Raw genomic sequence first — 18176 nt, forward strand, 5'->3', positions numbered from 1 at the left:
CTGGATTAAGAAAAAGATTAAGGGATGGCTTTGGAGAGCTCTTCCACACAGGTACTGTTTGCTATGCACAGAGAGTAGGATATTCTCAGCATTACCAGTGACATATGTTTTTCCTATAACACCACATTTCTTAGTAAGCTTTCTTTGTTAAGGCGTTTGTGAACACAAAGGTAATATAATTTGTTTTAACTCAGTTGTAAAACATGCGCCAGCAACTTGATTGAATCTCGTTGTAAAGACTTAATTCATGCAGCAGAATTGCTTTCCTGAATTTGATGTTCTGTGTGATAGCTGGAGAGTAAGATAAGTAATGATAGCCATGAACCACATGAAGTAGATGATATAAAAAGAGTAATCAAATGTGATTTCATTGGGCACTTGAAAATTCATCACATACATACTGTTAAGTATTCTAGAGTAGTGCAAAGCGTGTCTAATTTTGTGTTCTGTTTATATATTCTGTGTATGAATATACTGTGAACATGCATCCAGTCTCTGTGCATTATACAAAGAGCTAGGTAACAGATGTTTAAAAAGCCAATGAACGATCACAATTCTAACATGACTAGAAACAGAATTAACAGCAATCTGAGTCTAATATAACCAACCTTCCTAGGGAGTGGTGAAAATTAATGTTTTTAAAGCACTTTGAGACAAACAGATGAAAAGTGCTTTAGAAGTACAAATTGCTGTTAATATAATCAGTACTATGTAATAATAATTAGAATACAATGAGAGTGTCCTTAACCCATTAAATGAATGCTAACTGACAGAGCTCATAGTGTTGATGGCTTCCAGGTTTCACTACAGCTCCACAGCTGGGCATGCTGTTTTTATTTTTTAATTTCCAGTTTTCATTAAGAAAAGAGATTGCAGATTATATTCCTCACAATTTTGTTTCTCATTGAAAGTAAAATGTCATAGGTAATATATGTGAAGAGACTGAGCTGCTAAGATATCCTAGTAAAATCATGTCTACTTTCCAACCACACCAACTTTTTACATTTTTTTTTAATCAGGGGCTTTTACTGCATTTAGTTTTGTTTTATATTGTAGAAGACAACACTAATAAAACTGGAACATAGCTGTGGGCAAGTATCATTGCAAGATGTGACTAGCCAACTAAAATGAGGAGTGATTTAAAAAGATAACTACTGATAAGCATTAGGGATCTGAAAGGAGGATGAGAGGATAAGGGAATGTGAGAAAGAATCATAGGACTGGAAGAGACCTTGAGAGGTCATATAGTCCAGTTTCTTGCACTCATAGCAGAACTAAGTATTATCTAGACAATCCCTGACAGGTGTTTGTCTAACCTGCTCTTAAAAATCTCCAATGATGAAGATTCCACCACCTCCCTAGGCAATTTATTCCAGTGCTTAACCACCCTGACAGGAAGTTATTCCTCATGTCCAATCTAAACCTCCTTTGCCACAATTTAAGCCCATTGCTTCTTGTTCTATCCTCAGAGATTAAGAAGAACAATTTTTCTCCCTCCTTCTTGTAACAACCTTTTACATACTTGAAAACTTATTATGTCCCCTCTCAGTCTTCTCTTTTCCAGACTAAACAAGCCCAGTTTTTTCAATCTTCTCTCACAGGTCATGTTTTCGAGACCTTTAATCATTTTTGTCTCGACTTTCTCCAATTTGTTCACATCTTTCTTGAAATGTGGCACCCAGAACTGGACACAGTACTCCAGCTGAGGCCTAATCAGCACAGAGTAGAGTGGAAGAATTATTTTTCGTGTCTTGCTTACAACACTTCTGCTAATACATCCCAGAATGATGTTCACTTTTTTTGTAACAGCATTACACTGACGACTCAGATTTAGCCTGTGGTCCACTATGACCCCCAGATCCCTTTCTGCTGTACTCCTTCTTGGCAGTCATTTCTCATTTTGTATGTGTGCAACTCATTGTTCCTTCCTAAAAGAAGTACTTTGCATTTGTCCTTATTGAACTTCATCTTATTTACTTCAGACCATTTCTCCAGTTTGTCCAGATCATTTTGAATTTTAATCCTATCCTTCAAAGCACTTGCAATCCCTCCCAGCTTGGTATTATCCGCAAACTTTATAAGTGTACTCTCTTTGCCATTATCTAAATCACTGATGAAGATATTGAACAGAACTGGACCCAGAACTGATCCCTGCGGGACCCCATTTGTTATGTCCTGTGAACCACTGATAACTACTCTCTGGGAATGGTTTTCCAACCAGTTTTACACCTACCTTATCCATCTAGGTTGCATTTCCCTAGTTTGTTTATGAAAAGGTCATAGATATATCAAGTCTACCACTTCCCCCCCCATCCATCAGGTTGGTTTGACACAATTTGTTCTTGACAAATCCATCCTGACTGTTAAATATCACTTTATTATCCTCTAGAGGTTTGCAAATTGATTGCAAGAAGTGTAAGAGGGAGAAATCTCCTCACACATTCGGTCTAACCACCCCAGAGTGTGGTGGTGTGGTTCGCACAGTCAGTTTGTGGTCTGCTGTGGCTTTTCTACACTGTGTAACCTGACCTGAGGATATGGCCCATGGCTTGTAAGATGCTGTGGCATTAAAGGGTCAGTACAAGTGGCCAGGGGTGACTCTAGGTATTTTGCAGCGCCAAGCTCGGCGGGCAGGCTCCCGTCAGCGACTTGGCCTGCAGAGGGTCCTGGTCCCGGACCAGCGGACCCTCCACAGGCATGCCGCCGAAGGCAACCTGCCTGCCGTCCTTGCGGAGACCAGCAGAGCGCCCCCCGTGGCTTGTCACCCCAGGCACGCGCTTGGCGTGCTGGTGCCTGGAGCTGCCCCTGCGTGTGGCTCAGCTTATAATGTACTTCAGCTGTTTTGTTACTTTGCAGTTACAGCTATGACTACATATCATGGCTCAGATGACCTCTCAAAGTACTTAAGCTTCACTCTTGGTCTATTATGATGTTACTCACATCCACTGGTGTGCTTATTTTATTATATTTTATGGACTGCATTTGGCTTTAGGGACATCTCTGAGCAAGGAGTGGTGTGTGTGCTGCACCATCTTTGGAGTGGACCCAGGGAGAATTAACTCAGAGACACTTCTCTGAGCCATAATTCCTCCCCTGCTTCCTCTTCACTCCCAGGGGGTAGTAATGTACTGTTGGCCTATATTCTGGCCAGTGACTAGGACAGGGAAACTGAGCCAAGTTTCTATCTATTCCCCACCTATACACATCCAATTTCTGCCTCCCTCTTCCAGAGAGGGAGTAAGTGGTTGAGTAGCTCCTTATGCCTTCATCTCCAGACCATGCCGTAGTCCATGTCTAGCCCTCCATATCATCAACTGTACAGAACACCACTCTTAAAGTATCCTTATATAAGGAAACCAGAATCTCCTGATGTAATGATGGCTTTTTAAGAAGAAAGTTATTCATATTCCTTGGCATTATAGTGATGGGGAAGGGTGAGGGAAGGGAGTATTTACTGCAGTGTTTATGATGTAAATGTAACTGCTGCAGGAAATAGTTGTCAAGCCCCCCCTGCCCCTTACTGTGAAGGGGAGTCTGCATCTGGAGAAAAGAAGAAATTCCACCTCTGAGACATGCTGCCCTTCTGTGAGGGATTTGTGAGTGCAGTTCCTCTGGGTCCTTCCTCCAAACTGATGGGGAAAACACAGCACACGTTAGTATAGCCTGAGGCTATACATGTTGCACTCTGTGCTCTGGAAGTCCCCATCCACCATGGCACGTGTTCTGGAAGTAATGCTGTCATGGGGACCTCCTACAAGCATAGCTCTTGGTTGCAGTCCAAGGGTTAGCAGGACTTGTGGGGCCATATAGAAGGACAGAGGAGAAAGGAATCATCTGCATGGATCCTTCTTGCCTATGTAGGATGCCCCAGGACCTGTGGGTTCAGGGGCTGAGAACCCTTGACTGCTCTTTCAGGGGAGCAAATCGCACCTTGAAGGAGAATGCCTAAGAAATAATGTAAGTTTAAACTGAGGTGTTTCTTCTCCTCTATTTGGTTATTCTTGCAGGGAGAAGCATACGGGCCCCAGATGTTAATGATGCCCAACCCACTGTAGGTTAATTCATGGGAAATGTCACAGTGCTGCCATTTTAAAAACATCCTTCTCCCACAGGCCAAACACCTTCCAGTACTGTAGGAAGCCTTCATTCTCGTGGTATATATGCCTGTTGGCAGGTTAAAATTTGCCATTGTGGTTTTAAAGGAGATGGGGTGGGGAGGAAGGTTTTGAAGTTCTCTTGTGCCTGTCTCCCAGCATGGCTTTCAAAAACACAGTATGTGTTAGGCGGTTTTAAAAGGATAATCTCTGGAGTAATGATGCCTAAAAACGCAGTGTCAGCCATTCCAGTCAGAGACATTAAAATGGTTGGTTTGGGGAGGAAGAAGCATATTTGAGCACTTTCACATCTAACAAATTCTCACATGCTCACACAGACTACATGTGAAAATGCTCAGTCAATGGCCTTTTTGGAGATAGTTGTGCATTTTGCATATCAGTAGTTGCTGCTTTACTTTTTCCCCCAGATATTTTTTTAAAGGGGATGGGGTCAGTTCAGAATATCTTTTTTCTCTTCTCAGTACCTTCTTAAAAAAGTCTCTCAATTTTGCATATTTTACATGGGGTGAAGAACAACCTCCTTCCTGCCAAGTTGTACTGATACTATATTAACTTGCTCCAATTTTTAGGTAGTTAATTCTGATTCTGAACAGCCTACAGACTCCGCTGGCCCATATTGTACCTCAGAAAGTGTAGTTAGTGTTGTCTGTTTATTAATGTCCACTCAGTATTTCAGTCTCAGTCTCCTTCTATGATACCGGGATGCATTCAGAAAGTTGCATAGTTTTGTGCTTTGAGCAAGAATCTGGGTGTCTGCAGAAACACCTGAGTACTATTCCCATCTCCACCACTGACTTTTTGGGTTACTTGGGTGAGCCACTTAACCACTTCATGCTTTAGTTTCCTCATCCATAAACTGATGATGATATCTTTGAAAAGCACTATGATATCCTCTGAAAGGAGCTCTTCATGGATAATTATACCATAATTCTTCTTCTTCCTATCCTACAGTATACTTTTTCACATTTAATGTCATTTGCAAATGATTAATCGAGCTTTGTGGATTTAATTTTTTAGTAGAAGTTATGGAAGACTTTCCTAACAAATAATACATTTAAATGTTATTTGAGATTAAAAACTTAAAACTTTGTCTCATGTTTCAAAGATTTTTAAATGACCTTCAGACTAAGCCGGTCTCTGGTTTGAATATGCTGATGAAATCACTTTGGTTGCAAGATGTTTTGTTCGGTAATGAAACTCAAAACTACCAACCATGCTGAACAGATGATGTTTTTCTGTCTAATACACTAATATTCATCAATGCAATGTGTGTGAGGAAAGTTCAGGTATGAATATAGATGAAGACAAAGATTTTCCAGGACCTCATATGATTATCTCCTTTAGGTCTTGATTTTTTTTAGCATCATCATGACCTTTAATTTCATTGATATTGGAAGGAAAAAGCAATATTTCATCATTCTGCACTATGAATGCTGAAGCAATTGAATTCTCATCACTAGCCATTTTATCAAATTAGAAATTCTCATTTAGGACAAAATTTTGTCAGCCTTCCTCACACTGAGTAGTGTCTTATTCAGTAAGTAAGCTCATCAAAATCAATGTGATTATTCACAGGTATTACTCAGTGTGAGTTAGAATATCAAAATCTGGCCCTGAATGTACTGAGTTTATAGGAAGGTCCAGATTTAGGAAACAAATTTGCTTTACAGATTTTCTTGGCACTGTCATTTTAAATAGTCTTAGATGAACATATGCAACATTTTCTTTTTGGTGTGAAGTACAGAACCTAACAAGTTACTTGATCTTCTATTCAAAAGAAGGGAATTTGCTTTTACAATCTGTTGTTTGAGGTATTAGGTTTATAAGAATAGATGAACCTGAGGATGTTCACACTTAATAAAAATCTTGCATATCTCATTTTACTTTGATCTTGTGTCATTTACCATTGTAAATCTTATTAATGTGAACTAAACTGGGCATTATAATCCTATAAAATACCATCACTTTGGGATCAAAGCATTTATTTGCACATTTGTTCTTTAAAACCTGCCTATACTTTAAACAACACTAGTGAGGCTACAGATTGCAACTTCTTGGGATATTTGGCCTAAAATGATCTGGATGAATTGAATAATCTACTTATTTAGTATATTTATAAAATATTATAAAGGGTGCCCAGAGCACTGGATGGGTACCCTCTTATTATAGTTTGTGAAAATCCAAGTAAATAAATTAATGGGGATTATCTTTTTATTGATATGTGTGTACAGCAACCAGTGAGCCTCAGTTCCTGGTTGAAGCCTTCTAGCTACTACTGCAATGTAAATAAACAGCGCTGTGTGGGAACTAGAATTTTCCTTTCATGGGAAATTCTGTGATTAGAAAATTTGCTTCCATTCTGAATCAGAATGAATGTTGAATTTTGAAAATTCCTGTGAAATGGTATTTTGTCCAGGAAAATGCTGGGTCAATCAAAATGTTTCATTTTAACTTTGGCTTTTTATTTTTTTTTAAATTTTTATCATCTAAAATAAAATTCAAAACATAATATCAAAATGAAAAATAAAAATGTTTTATCTGGACATGTTGAGATGGGCTGCTTTGACTTTATTGAAATGCTTTGTTTTGATTTAAAAAAACAAACAAAATTTCATCAAAATCAACATAGTCCCAAGGAAAGTTTTGAGTTAGATGAAACAGCATTTTCCAGCAGAAAAGTTATCCATTTGAACACTTTTGACCAGCTCTAAAAATAATAAATAATATACAATTTTTATTTATATAATTCATTTTTACATTGTTTATTTAAATTACAAGAGGCCAGCTTTGGCTAACCCTCTGTTCTCATGCTGAGTATACTTAGTACCCTGATAGCAAGAAAAACAATGAGGAATCTGGTGGCACCTTAAAGACTAACAGATTTATTTGGGCATAAGCTTTCGTGAGTAAAAACCCCCACTTCTTCAGATGCATGGAATGGGTTTTTTACCCATTAAAGCTTATGCCCAAATAAATCTATTAGTCATTAAGAGGCCACCAGACTCCTTGTTGTTTTTGTGGATACAGACTAACCCAGCTACCCCCTGAAAATAGATAGCAAGGTACTACTAAACGTGTTTAGGGTAGCAAACTCTGTTCCAGAGTGAATTTATTGCTGGGCTAAGGCAAACTGTGGACACTTGAGTATTCTGGGAGAAATCCTGGCCCCACTGAAGTCAATGGGAGCTTTGCCATTCAACAAGGCCATGATTTTACTCAGTGTTTTTTCTACTGATCCTAAATTTAAATGTAAATATGGTAGGAAATATATCAACTTGTTCCTTTTTCCTGTATATTGGGAGAAGAGGAGAGAAGCAGCCAAGTACATCAAAAGGTGAGTGTGACTGACTTTCAATTCATTCTGCCACAGAAAAGTTGCCTTAAATCAGAATCTTCATTTTTCAAACCATTTTTCCATCACTTGAAATGTATACACATCCCTAACTTCACTTGGACTTGTCCTCTGAAATCACTTTGATTCCCACTTTGGGAATTTAAAAAAAGTGTTTTTCTTTTTGGAACCTGAGGAGTTGAGAGGAAGCTGTTGAGAGAAAATATTTCAGTACCTTCTTATCTCTAATATTAAATAGTTATGTATACAGTGGGAGTTTATGAAAGATATATTCAGTGGATTGATTCACTTTGGTATAGGAGAGACCTTTACACATCAATCTGTATTGCATGTTCAGCCTCTGACCCATTCTGGCAGATCATCTTATTATTCAAATGTCAGATTGTGTCATTTTAAATATCAAATAAATTACCCGTGATTTATAGTGCAACTGGAGAGGTTACACTGCACATTATTAGGTTATAAAAATATATTAGTGAATTTCAAAGATGAGCACCACTGGCTATTTTGGGTGTGGATATTGATTAGAGTTCCCAGACATTTTCTGGGTAGACTTTCACTAGCTCAGGGATTTTGACCAAATCAAAATTTTCATTTTTGTCAAATTTTAGGAAGAGAAAATATAATTTCTTGGCAAGTTGTATTCAATTCCTAGTTGGCCTCAGGAGTCTGAACCACAGAAGCATGAGGCAAGCCCAGCTTCTCATTTACACTAAAGCAGTTTTACTCTGCTCTGGACTTAAAGTGGGTGTAAATGTAACATCCTTCATTTTAAGGTCCCTTTTAAACCTCAGTGTTTTCCCATGTGTTCCATATTGTTTCAAGTAGGCCTATAAACAGCCTAATCACGGATTATGTTGTACAACCACCATGTTACTATTTGACTGTATAGTTCTTGACTACTCTCCGGTGAAGAATCTATTCAGGAAAAAGAATTTTGTCAAGTGTTTCTATTTCACAGCATTTGACACTAAACAAAGTTATTTTGATTTTTCTTTTTAACCATATGCTGTAGTTAAGTTAGACTATATTTGAATTAATGTGCATATCTTTTGTGAGTTTCATTCGGTAGCTATTTTACAGAGATGACCTCGTCCATTGCCTTTTGTTGCAGATGCAGCTAGAGACATGTACAGCCCTAATAATGTTGGTTATGAAATCCAGTGTGCTAAAATGTGATTTGGCTGTGTAATTGATCATGAAGGTAGTTTACAACCATCTTGAAGGAAGAAATAAGTCCAACAAAGTCCGTTGATTATGTTTAGGATGATAGGATATGATATTGCACACACGATCCCTTCTTGATATTTTGGACGTACATACATGCATAACTTTGTGTAGTGTCAAATATAGAATTGGGCAGTATTGTTCAGACAAATAGTTTATTCCTTAAAAAATGCAGTTTGGATCAACCTGAAATGATTCACAAATACAACATGAATTTCCTGAATAGTTCTGATCAATTTCCCCTCCCCATCCCTGACTTAGACACTATTCACAAAAGAGGAGGTTGTGACCTCCTTAATACTTTTAACCCAGCAACTTGGGCACCCCCTTGGGTAATGGGACACCCAGGTTCTATTCCCCATCTGCCTGATGTATAGAAGGATCTGAGCCTGGGTCTCCCACACTGCAGGAGAGTGCCCTAGCCAGTAGGCTATGAAAAATGCTGGTGTGGGGCTGTCCCAGTCTCTCCTGTTGAAGCAGTTGCACTTTGTATAAAATATTTGAATAGCCTTTGGCCCAGAGTGAGACTCTATATCCTGGTGGTTTGGGCACTCTCTTATGATGTGAAAGATCCATGCTCAAATTTCTGCTTCAAGTTTCATTTGTATTCAGCAATTCAGTTAGCATTAGTGCAGAAGGATAATGTAACTAGATATAAGTAACAATTTGAGGGTTCTGGCTGGGGATGTGGGCTCTGGGGTGGGGCTGAGGATGAGGGGTTTGGGGTACAGGAGGGTGCTCTGGGCTGGGTCTGAGGGGACTGGAAGGTGGGAGGGGGATTGGGGCTGGGGGTTGGGGCATGGGGGGGGCTCAGGGGTGTAGGCTCTGGGTGGTGCTTACCTCAAGCAGCTCTCGGAAGCAGTGGCATGTCTCCCCTCTGGCTCCTACACTGAGGTGGGGCCAGGAGGCTCTGCGTGTTGCCCTATCCTCAGGTGCCACCCCCACAGATCCCATTGGCCATGGTTCCCGGCCAATGGGAGCTGTGGGAGCAGTGTGCGGATCCCCCTGGCTGCCCCTACATGTAGGAGCCGGAGCAGGGACATGCCGGCTGCTTCCCGGGAGCCACACAGTGTGGAGGTTAGCAGGGGGCCTGCCAGTCCTGCTGCAAGGCACCGCCAACCGGATAATCAATGGCCCAGTCAGCGGTGCTGACCGGAGCCTCCAGGATCCCTTTCCGACCAGGCGTTCTGGTCGAAAACTGGACACTTGGTCACCCTAACCACTGTATCAGTTTACATTCGCACCTTAGATTATATAAAAATATAACAAAAACTTTTCCTGTGTAGACAAGGCCTAATTTCCCAAAAGTTGATCCTGCAGTCCTTTCTCATGCAAAGTATCCTTGATTTTAGTATGAATTTTTCCTGTATAAGGCCTGCAGATTTGGCACTGAATCAACTTAAAGTGAGTGAACCATAATGCATCAATACTTCTAAATCTGCCCTTCAGCACTAGCATCTAATTATTATTTATTCTCCTTAATGGTGCAGAGTATTTAATTATAATTTTTAGATATAGTGTGCACAATTCATCCCAGGCATAGGTCTACTGGCTAGGCCCAAAATACCTTTTGGGACTGGTACACCACTGCATTTCTGTTTATGCTTTAAGGAGAATGGGTGAAATATTGAAAAGCACCTTGGTGCTTTAAGAGCACATGTTATATAAATCAGATCACTCCTAAGTCATTTAGGCTCTTTTGAAAATCCTACCTATCATCTCAAACATATTGTATAATATTTACCATTCAGAATTCAGAGGCACTAGTGTGAAGAACTAGTTTCTTACCCCATACCTGTCACTAAGTTGTTCTCTGAGAACCGTGGGAACACCATGTTTTCTGTTCGGATGATAGATCTTGTCTGTGATGTACATTCAGTGGCTGTTTTTCAGCAGAGATAATCTAGTGCAAGGACAGGTGGTTCAAGGAAACAAATTATTTTACATTTTCTCTTTAGCCTTTTTCAAGTAGCCCTACTTTTTTTGAATCTGGATTTAAGGCTATTGTCAGCTTTAATGCAATTATGCTTGCTTTTGTTCAAACCTCAGTGAACCAGACTTTGGCAGCAGGACCTAATAAACCTCCTATATGTTTTAAAAGGCACACCACATTGTGTTAGTCCATGGGAAAGTGTCTTCCTTTAAAATCTCTTAATCCCTTTCTCCTCTTCATTTGTGTATGCTACAGTAGCTGTGACCATCTATGGTATATACTGACAGGGAGTTAATCTATATGTCACACACCTAGTAAGAAATGTACTCTTATCCCATACGTAAGTATAATATATTAAAAGGGGCTGCTGTTTACTTATGGTAAAGATATTATGGATCTCATGGTTTCATTAATATACTGTAAATAGAAATGTGTATCTCAGTGATTTCAATTGAGTTATAAAGAGCTTTTTGATGAGGGAAGATATGATTGCTCTCTATAAATACATCAGAGGGATAAACCCAAGGGGGAAGAAAGGAGTTATTTATGTTAGGAGTCAGTGCTGGCACAAGGACAAATAGATATAAACTGGCCATCAATAAGTTTAGGCTTGAAATTAGATGAAGGTTTCTAACTATCAGAGGAGTGAAATTCTAGAACAGCCTTGCAAGGGGAGCAGTGGGAGTAAAAAAAAAAAACCTATCTTATTTCAAGACTGAAAGGGGATGATATGATGAGATTGCCTACAATGGCATATGGCCCATCCAAGACTGCTAATAGCAAATATCTCTTAATGGCTGGGGAGGGCTCTGAGTTACTACAGAGAATTCCTTCCCAGGTATCTGGCTGGTAGGTGTTACCCACATACTCAGGATCTAACTGATCACCATATTTGGGGTCAGAAGGGCATTTCCCCCCAGTCAGCTTGTCAGAAACCCTGTTTTATTTTGGGTTTTTTTTGCCTTTTTCTGAAGCGTGGGACCCAAGTCACTTGCTGGTGTGAACAATAGTAAATGGTGGATTCTCTATAACTTGAATTCTATAAAAATCATGATTTGAGGACTTCAGTAACTCAACCAGCAGTTATGGACCTATTACAGGAGAGGGTGGGTAAGGTTCTGGTGCCTGCAATATGCAGGAGGTCAGACTAGATGATCATGCTGGTACTTTCTGGTCTTAAAGTCTAGGAGTTTAGGACACTCAGTACAATTCAGGAGGCTCTTAGCACCTTTCAGGATTTGGCTCATAATGTTCAGAACATTCAGAAAAAAATAGGATCTAAAGATAAGCCCTCACTCCATGTTAATGTACCCAGATAAGCGGCCTAATTTTCCGGTTTGCCAGCACTCAGCAGTTCCACTGAAGTAAATTGGAGCTGCTGATTGCTCAGAAATTTTGACAGTCAGGCCACTTATCTATAAGCGGATGTGGAAGCATAATTTTAGACACCTATTTTGGATCATCTTGTTTGGATTCTCCTCCAAGGTGTATTCATTTAAGATAGGGTATATAATTCTAAATTATCATATGTGGTTATTATTCCTGCCACAAACACTCTTTTAAAACATATTCCAGCAAATCTGTATTTCTCTGAGACCTACTTCTTGCAATGGTTTTTCACCACTTCTACCTCTTATGAAATGAAATCACAGTCCTGTATTAGTGCTGTTACTTTCTCTTCTCCCACATGGAGTATATTACAAATACAAATATTAAATTTATGACCTTGAAGAGGTTGGAGGAAACCAATGGAATTATTGTTTAACAAGGTAAGATCTGTACAGGTTTTCCAAGAGTGGAATTAAATGCATAAGCCAGTTATTTCCCTAATGTAACTCACTGACACCTAGTCTACACTGGGGGTGAGGGGACAAGATAAGTCGGTCTAAGTTATGCAACTTCAGCTACGAAAATAGTGTAGCTGAAGTCGACATACTTAGAGCTACTTACTGTGATGTCTTCACTGCACTAAGTAGACTGCTAACGCTTCCCCATCAGCTCCGCCTGTGCCTCTCGCCCTGGTGGAGTACCGGAGTCAATGGAAGAGCGCTTGGTGGTTGGTTTATCCCGTCTATCAACCCCCCACTGACTCAATCGCTCCGGAGGTAAATGTAGACATGCCCTGAATTAGTAGAGTTACATTTTCTGCAGCTATTCATAAATAGCAGAAATTGTCCCAAAGCAGTATTGCACAACTGTAGAGTGTAGACTATAGAAACGCATATGTGTAGCATCTGATGTTAGTAATGTTCAGTTCTACCAGTATTATCAATCTTGAGTAATTATCATGACCTCTTTAATGTTGTTTCTTCAAGATAGTGAAATCTACTACATGCTTGATTTTTCAGTGGTGCTGAATACTTGCAGCTCCCACTGACATAAGTTGCATTTGTGGCAGCTTAGCAGCTCTGAAAATAAGACCTGTAAGAATGAAATTCACTTATGTTACAGAGAGCCAGAACAAGGCCCTCCACTTGAGAAGCACCAAGTCCTGTGTAGCGGTTCTGCTTGGATTTGGCTGGCTGAGTAGCCACGTAGGGATGCATGTGCACCGTCTGTACTTCACAGGCTTGGTCACCTATGAAGGGCTGGTAGAGTAAGTCTCTTTGTGGGCTGGATAAAAAACAAGGAAATCATGGTACGAGTCTACGATAGATATTTTAACCAGGAAGAAGAGGTGGATGAGTTCTGTCTGGTCGTTTTGCTTTTTAAAAAAACTAACGAAAGTATCCAAAGCACAGACTTTAATGGTAATGGGAAGCTACAGCTACCCTCATCTGCTATGAAAATAATACAAAGGGGCACAGATTATCCAACAAGTTCTTGGAATCCATTGGACACAACTGTTTGTTAGAAAAGCTAGAGAAAATGACTATGGGGAGACACTGTTCTAAATTTGATTCTGAAAAACAGGGAGGAACTGGTTGAGGATTTGAAGGTGGAAACCAGCTTGGGTGAAAGTGATCATGAAATGATAGATCATGATTCTAAGGAATGGTAGAAGGGAAAACAGCAGAATAAAGACAATGGGGTTCAAGACAGCAGACTTTAGCAAACTCAGAGAATTGTTAGGTCAGATCCCATGGGAAGCAAGTCTAAGGGAAAAAAGAATTCTGGAGAGCTGGCAGTTTTTTAAAGAGACATTGTTAAGGCACAAGAGCAAACGTTCCTAATGCATAAGAAAGATAGGAAGTATGGCAACAGATCACTCTGGCTAAAATAGAAGATCTTCAATGACCTGAAACTCAAAAACACAAGCATGTAGGGACAAAATTAGAAAGCTAAGGCACAAAATGAGATTAAACTAGTTCTGAAAATAAATGGTAACAAGAAAACATTTTACAAATATATTAGAAGCAAAAGAAAGACCAAAGACAGAGTAAGAGGGAAAGACAATAACAGAAAACACAGCAATGGCCGAACTATTAAATGGCTTTTTTAATTTGTTTTCACCAAAAAAAAAAAAAGAAAAAAGCAGTAATTGGACAACTAACATAGTGAACATTAGTGTAAATGGGGTAGGATCCGAGGCTAAAATAAGGAAAAAACAAGTTAAGAATTACTTAGACAAGTTAAATCTCTTCAAGTCAGCAGGGCTTGATGAAATTCATCCTAGAATATTTGAATTGGCTGAAGCGATCTCTGAGCCTTTAGCAATTATCTATGAGAACTGGTGGAGAACAGGAGAGATCCCAAAAGACTAGAAAAAGGCAAATATTCCCCTTTTTATAGATAGGTACTATACGACTGACTCAGGGAATTACAGACCAGTCATCTTAACTTCAATATCTGGAAAGATGATGAAACAAATAATCAAAGAATCAATTTGTAAACACTTAGAAGATTATAAGGTGATTAAGTAACAGTCAGTATGGGTTTGTCAAGAGCAAATCATATCAGATCAATCTAATACACCTCTACCTCAATATAACGCTGTCCTCGGGAGCCAAAAAATCTTACCGCGTTATAGGTGAAACCATGTTATATCAAACTTGCTTTGATCCACCAGAGTGCGCAGTCCTGTCCCCCTCACCCCAGAGCACTGCTTTACTTTGTTATATCCGAATTCGTGTTATATTGGGTCACGTTATATCGGGTAGAGGTGTATCCTCCTTTGACAGATTAACCAATCTTGCGGTAGGGGGAAAACAGTATATGTGATATATTTTGACTTTAGTAAGGCTTTTGATACTGTCTTACATGACCTTCTCATAAGGAAACTAGGGAAACATAGCCTAGATGAACCTACTATAAGGTGGGTGCACAACTGATTGGAAAACCCTACTGAGAGAGTAGTTATCAGTGATTCTTAATTTAACTGAAAGGGTATATCTAGTAGAGTCCTGCAGGTATCTGTCCTGGGTCTGGTTGTATTCACTATCTTCATAAATGATTTGGATAATAGCATAGAGAGTATACCTATCAAGTTTGTGGACGATACCAAGCTGGGAGAGATTGCAAGCACTTTGGTGGATTACATTCAAAATGATCTTGATGCATTGAAGAAATGGCTTGAAATAAACAGGATGAAATTTAATAAGAAGAAATGCAAAATACTACACTTAAGAAGGAATAATCAGAGGCACAAATACAAAATAGGAAATGATTGCCTAGGAAGGGGTACTGAAGAAAAGGATCTGGGGGTTCTAGTGGATCACAAGCTAAATATGAATCAACAATGTAATGTTGCAAAAAAAGTGAACATCATTCTCAGAAGTATTAGCAGGAGTGTTGTAAGCAAGACATGAGAAGTAATTCAAGACTAAAAAGACCTCAATGGGAGTGGGAGTCCAGTTCTGAGCACTACACTTTGAGAAAGATGTGGACAAATTGAAGAAAGTCCAAAGGAGAGCAACAAAAATGATTCAAGATCAAGAAAACATGTCCTATGAGGAAAGATTGAAAGCACTGAGTTTGTTTAGTCTGGAGAAGAAAAGACTCTGTGTGTGTGTGTGTGGAGGGGGTATGACAATAGTCTTCAAGTATGTGGTTATAAAGAGGAGGGTGATACATTGTTCTTCTTATCCTCTGAGACAAGATGAGAAGTAATGGTCTTAAATTGCAGGTTAGACATTAGGAAAAACTTCCTAACTGTAAGGATAGTTAAGCACTGGAACAAATTACCTACGGAGGTAATATCTGGAATCTCTGCCATTGGAGGTTTTTAAGACCAGGTTAGACAAACATCTGTCACGGATGGTCTAGATAATACTTAGTCCTCCCTCAGTGCAGGGGACTGGATTAAATGACCTGGTGACGTCCCTTCCAGTTCTATATAGTTCTATATATGGCATAGAGGGGTTGTGGCTGCTGTTCCAGCCCATGTGCTAGAGTCACAGCCATTGAAGACTTTGGTCAGGAGAAGTGGATTTCACCTCTCCGTGTCTTTGCAGTCCATCTCTATGGAGCCCAAACATTCAGGCTTTTCAGTTCATGGAGTTAATTTCTGCTGAGTGAATAAAATATTGAAATGAATGCTTGTCAGTGAGAATAGGAGCAGCAGAATTGCGGCTAGATGATTATAAAATCAAAGAGTATTTTATAAATTCTCCATTATTCAATACATTGGTTTAGAGCCTCATTAACTCTGATGGTAACAGTTTTAATGAGCCAGGATATTACACATCCACTACTGAGCAGTGAAAAGTCGGTCAAAACTACTTTGTGTATGACACATGCCCCCTGACGCAGTTAACACCACTTTAAGCATTAAGGCCATGTCCGTGGGATGTAAACTATCCTCTGTCTCAGTTTCCTACCACACCATGCTCTGATCCAGTGTCTGTGTGGATCATGGAAATGGCTTTTTTTAAAAAGCCGTTAAATAAAGTGCATACATTCTGATCCATCACCTGTCAGTCAATGGACGATTCTCCACTGACTAATTGTAAGTTGGAACACGCCCAGAATGAATAAACTTAGATGGCAATACATTAAATTTAAATGTTTCCTGCAATATTGCAACACTTGTCCTTAAAATTTTGATATTTACTGCAATGCTTAAGCTTAGATTTATACTTAAGAAGTTATGGGCATGGCTCTGTACCTTAGCTTAATCCCATTAGTAATCATCCTTTATGCTATAATTCTTTTGAAATGCCTAAGTACTAAAGACAGACTTATGAGAAAATGTGAACTATGGATACCTCCAGATGTAAAATTGTTTGGAGGACTTTGGGGATTTTGTCCACATGGCCTTCCTCTGAATTGGTACATATTCTATTTCTTAATGGCATCACTACAGCTACACCGCCGAAAGAGGCGCTTTCAGGGGTAATATCAAGTGTTCAGCAGATTGGCTATTTGGCTTAATATCAGTCTTACAAATATATCCTGGCAAATTGACATAACACATATAAAAACAATATGAAGGATCTGACCCACCCATATCTAATTTTTTAAGTGTAACAACCAAAGATTATCCATGTGTTTTAAAGAAGTAAAAACTTCCTAAAGTCAGAGTTAGATCTCATGTCTTCAGAAATACAGAGGGACACAGCTTCCCAGTGGGACACGCTTGCTTATTCTAGCCCTAGAGGAGCTTAAGGGAACAGTCTTTAAAGTCATGGCATTTTAAGATGCCACAAATCCACTTTAAGTGATTTTTTTTAAAAGACATTTTGATGCATCTCTGAGCCCTGTACTATTGGATTAGGGCACTCTACATAGCTGCCTTGATTTCAGTGTGTTTTCTATAAAAAATTACAGAATATAGGATTGTGTGGTATAGTATAAGGATTTTCCCCACACTTTTTCTGGGATGGTCTGCTGAACTCCCTGGGGGACTTACTACTCCTGAGTAATGTGGCCATTGCAATTTCATGCTAATGAAACACTTAGATTGCAAAGGCAATAGTTGGGGCAAGGGTCATCTTTTTGTTCTGTGTTTGTACAGAGCCTAGTGCAACGGGGTCCAGGTCCTTGACTACGGCTTATAGGCGCTATGATAGTACAAATAAATAGTAACAATAATAATGAATGTATGAGTGCTTAAATTTCTAGTATTTGTTGTTTTCTTTCAGAATCTTAAAATATTGTGTACATAGCTTTTCAAGAGCATACATAAATTAGCTTGGATAAACATTTAGCAGTTTATGCTTACTTATGTAAAGTTCAGAGCCTCTTTGCTAGATATATTCATTCTATGATGGATAGCACTGATTTAAGCAAATGTGATGAGTCAGCTGACATTCATGCAAATTCTTGGCATTAGATTAATTTAGATTAATTTTTCTATACATTCTTTCATAGACTTTTTCATTTGATTTCTCTGCCAAGTAGCCATCAAAACAATTCCTGAGTGAGATTTTTGAAGCAGGTGTTAGCTATGGAAAGCTATTCAGTATTAACCGTACCTGCCTCACCTCTACAAACTTTGGAGACACCTTTTTTTTCCCCCCCTGATTACTGTTCTTTCACAAAAGGCCTGATTTAAAGTATCTGTCAAATCACGTCTCCGGTTTCCCTCTTCTCCCCCCATTAATTGGGCATCTATTATGTTTGGGTGAGAAGGAAGGAGGCTCTAGGCTGATATAGCAATACTGCTGGG

At 39.2% G+C, this 18176-nt stretch overlaps 1 protein-coding gene across 2 annotated transcripts in view; it reads left to right on the forward strand.

The window, feature by feature from the left end:
* The window catches only part of LOC127054830 (uncharacterized), a 296455-nt gene that overhangs the window by 255679 nt on the left and 22600 nt on the right, over positions 1–18176 (forward strand). The gene's annotated exons all lie outside the window — the stretch shown is intronic.

The sequence above is a fragment of the Gopherus flavomarginatus genome, chromosome 1 (assembly GCF_025201925.1).
Source record: "Gopherus flavomarginatus isolate rGopFla2 chromosome 1, rGopFla2.mat.asm, whole genome shotgun sequence".
Classification (NCBI taxonomy): domain Eukaryota; kingdom Metazoa; phylum Chordata; order Testudines; family Testudinidae; genus Gopherus; species Gopherus flavomarginatus.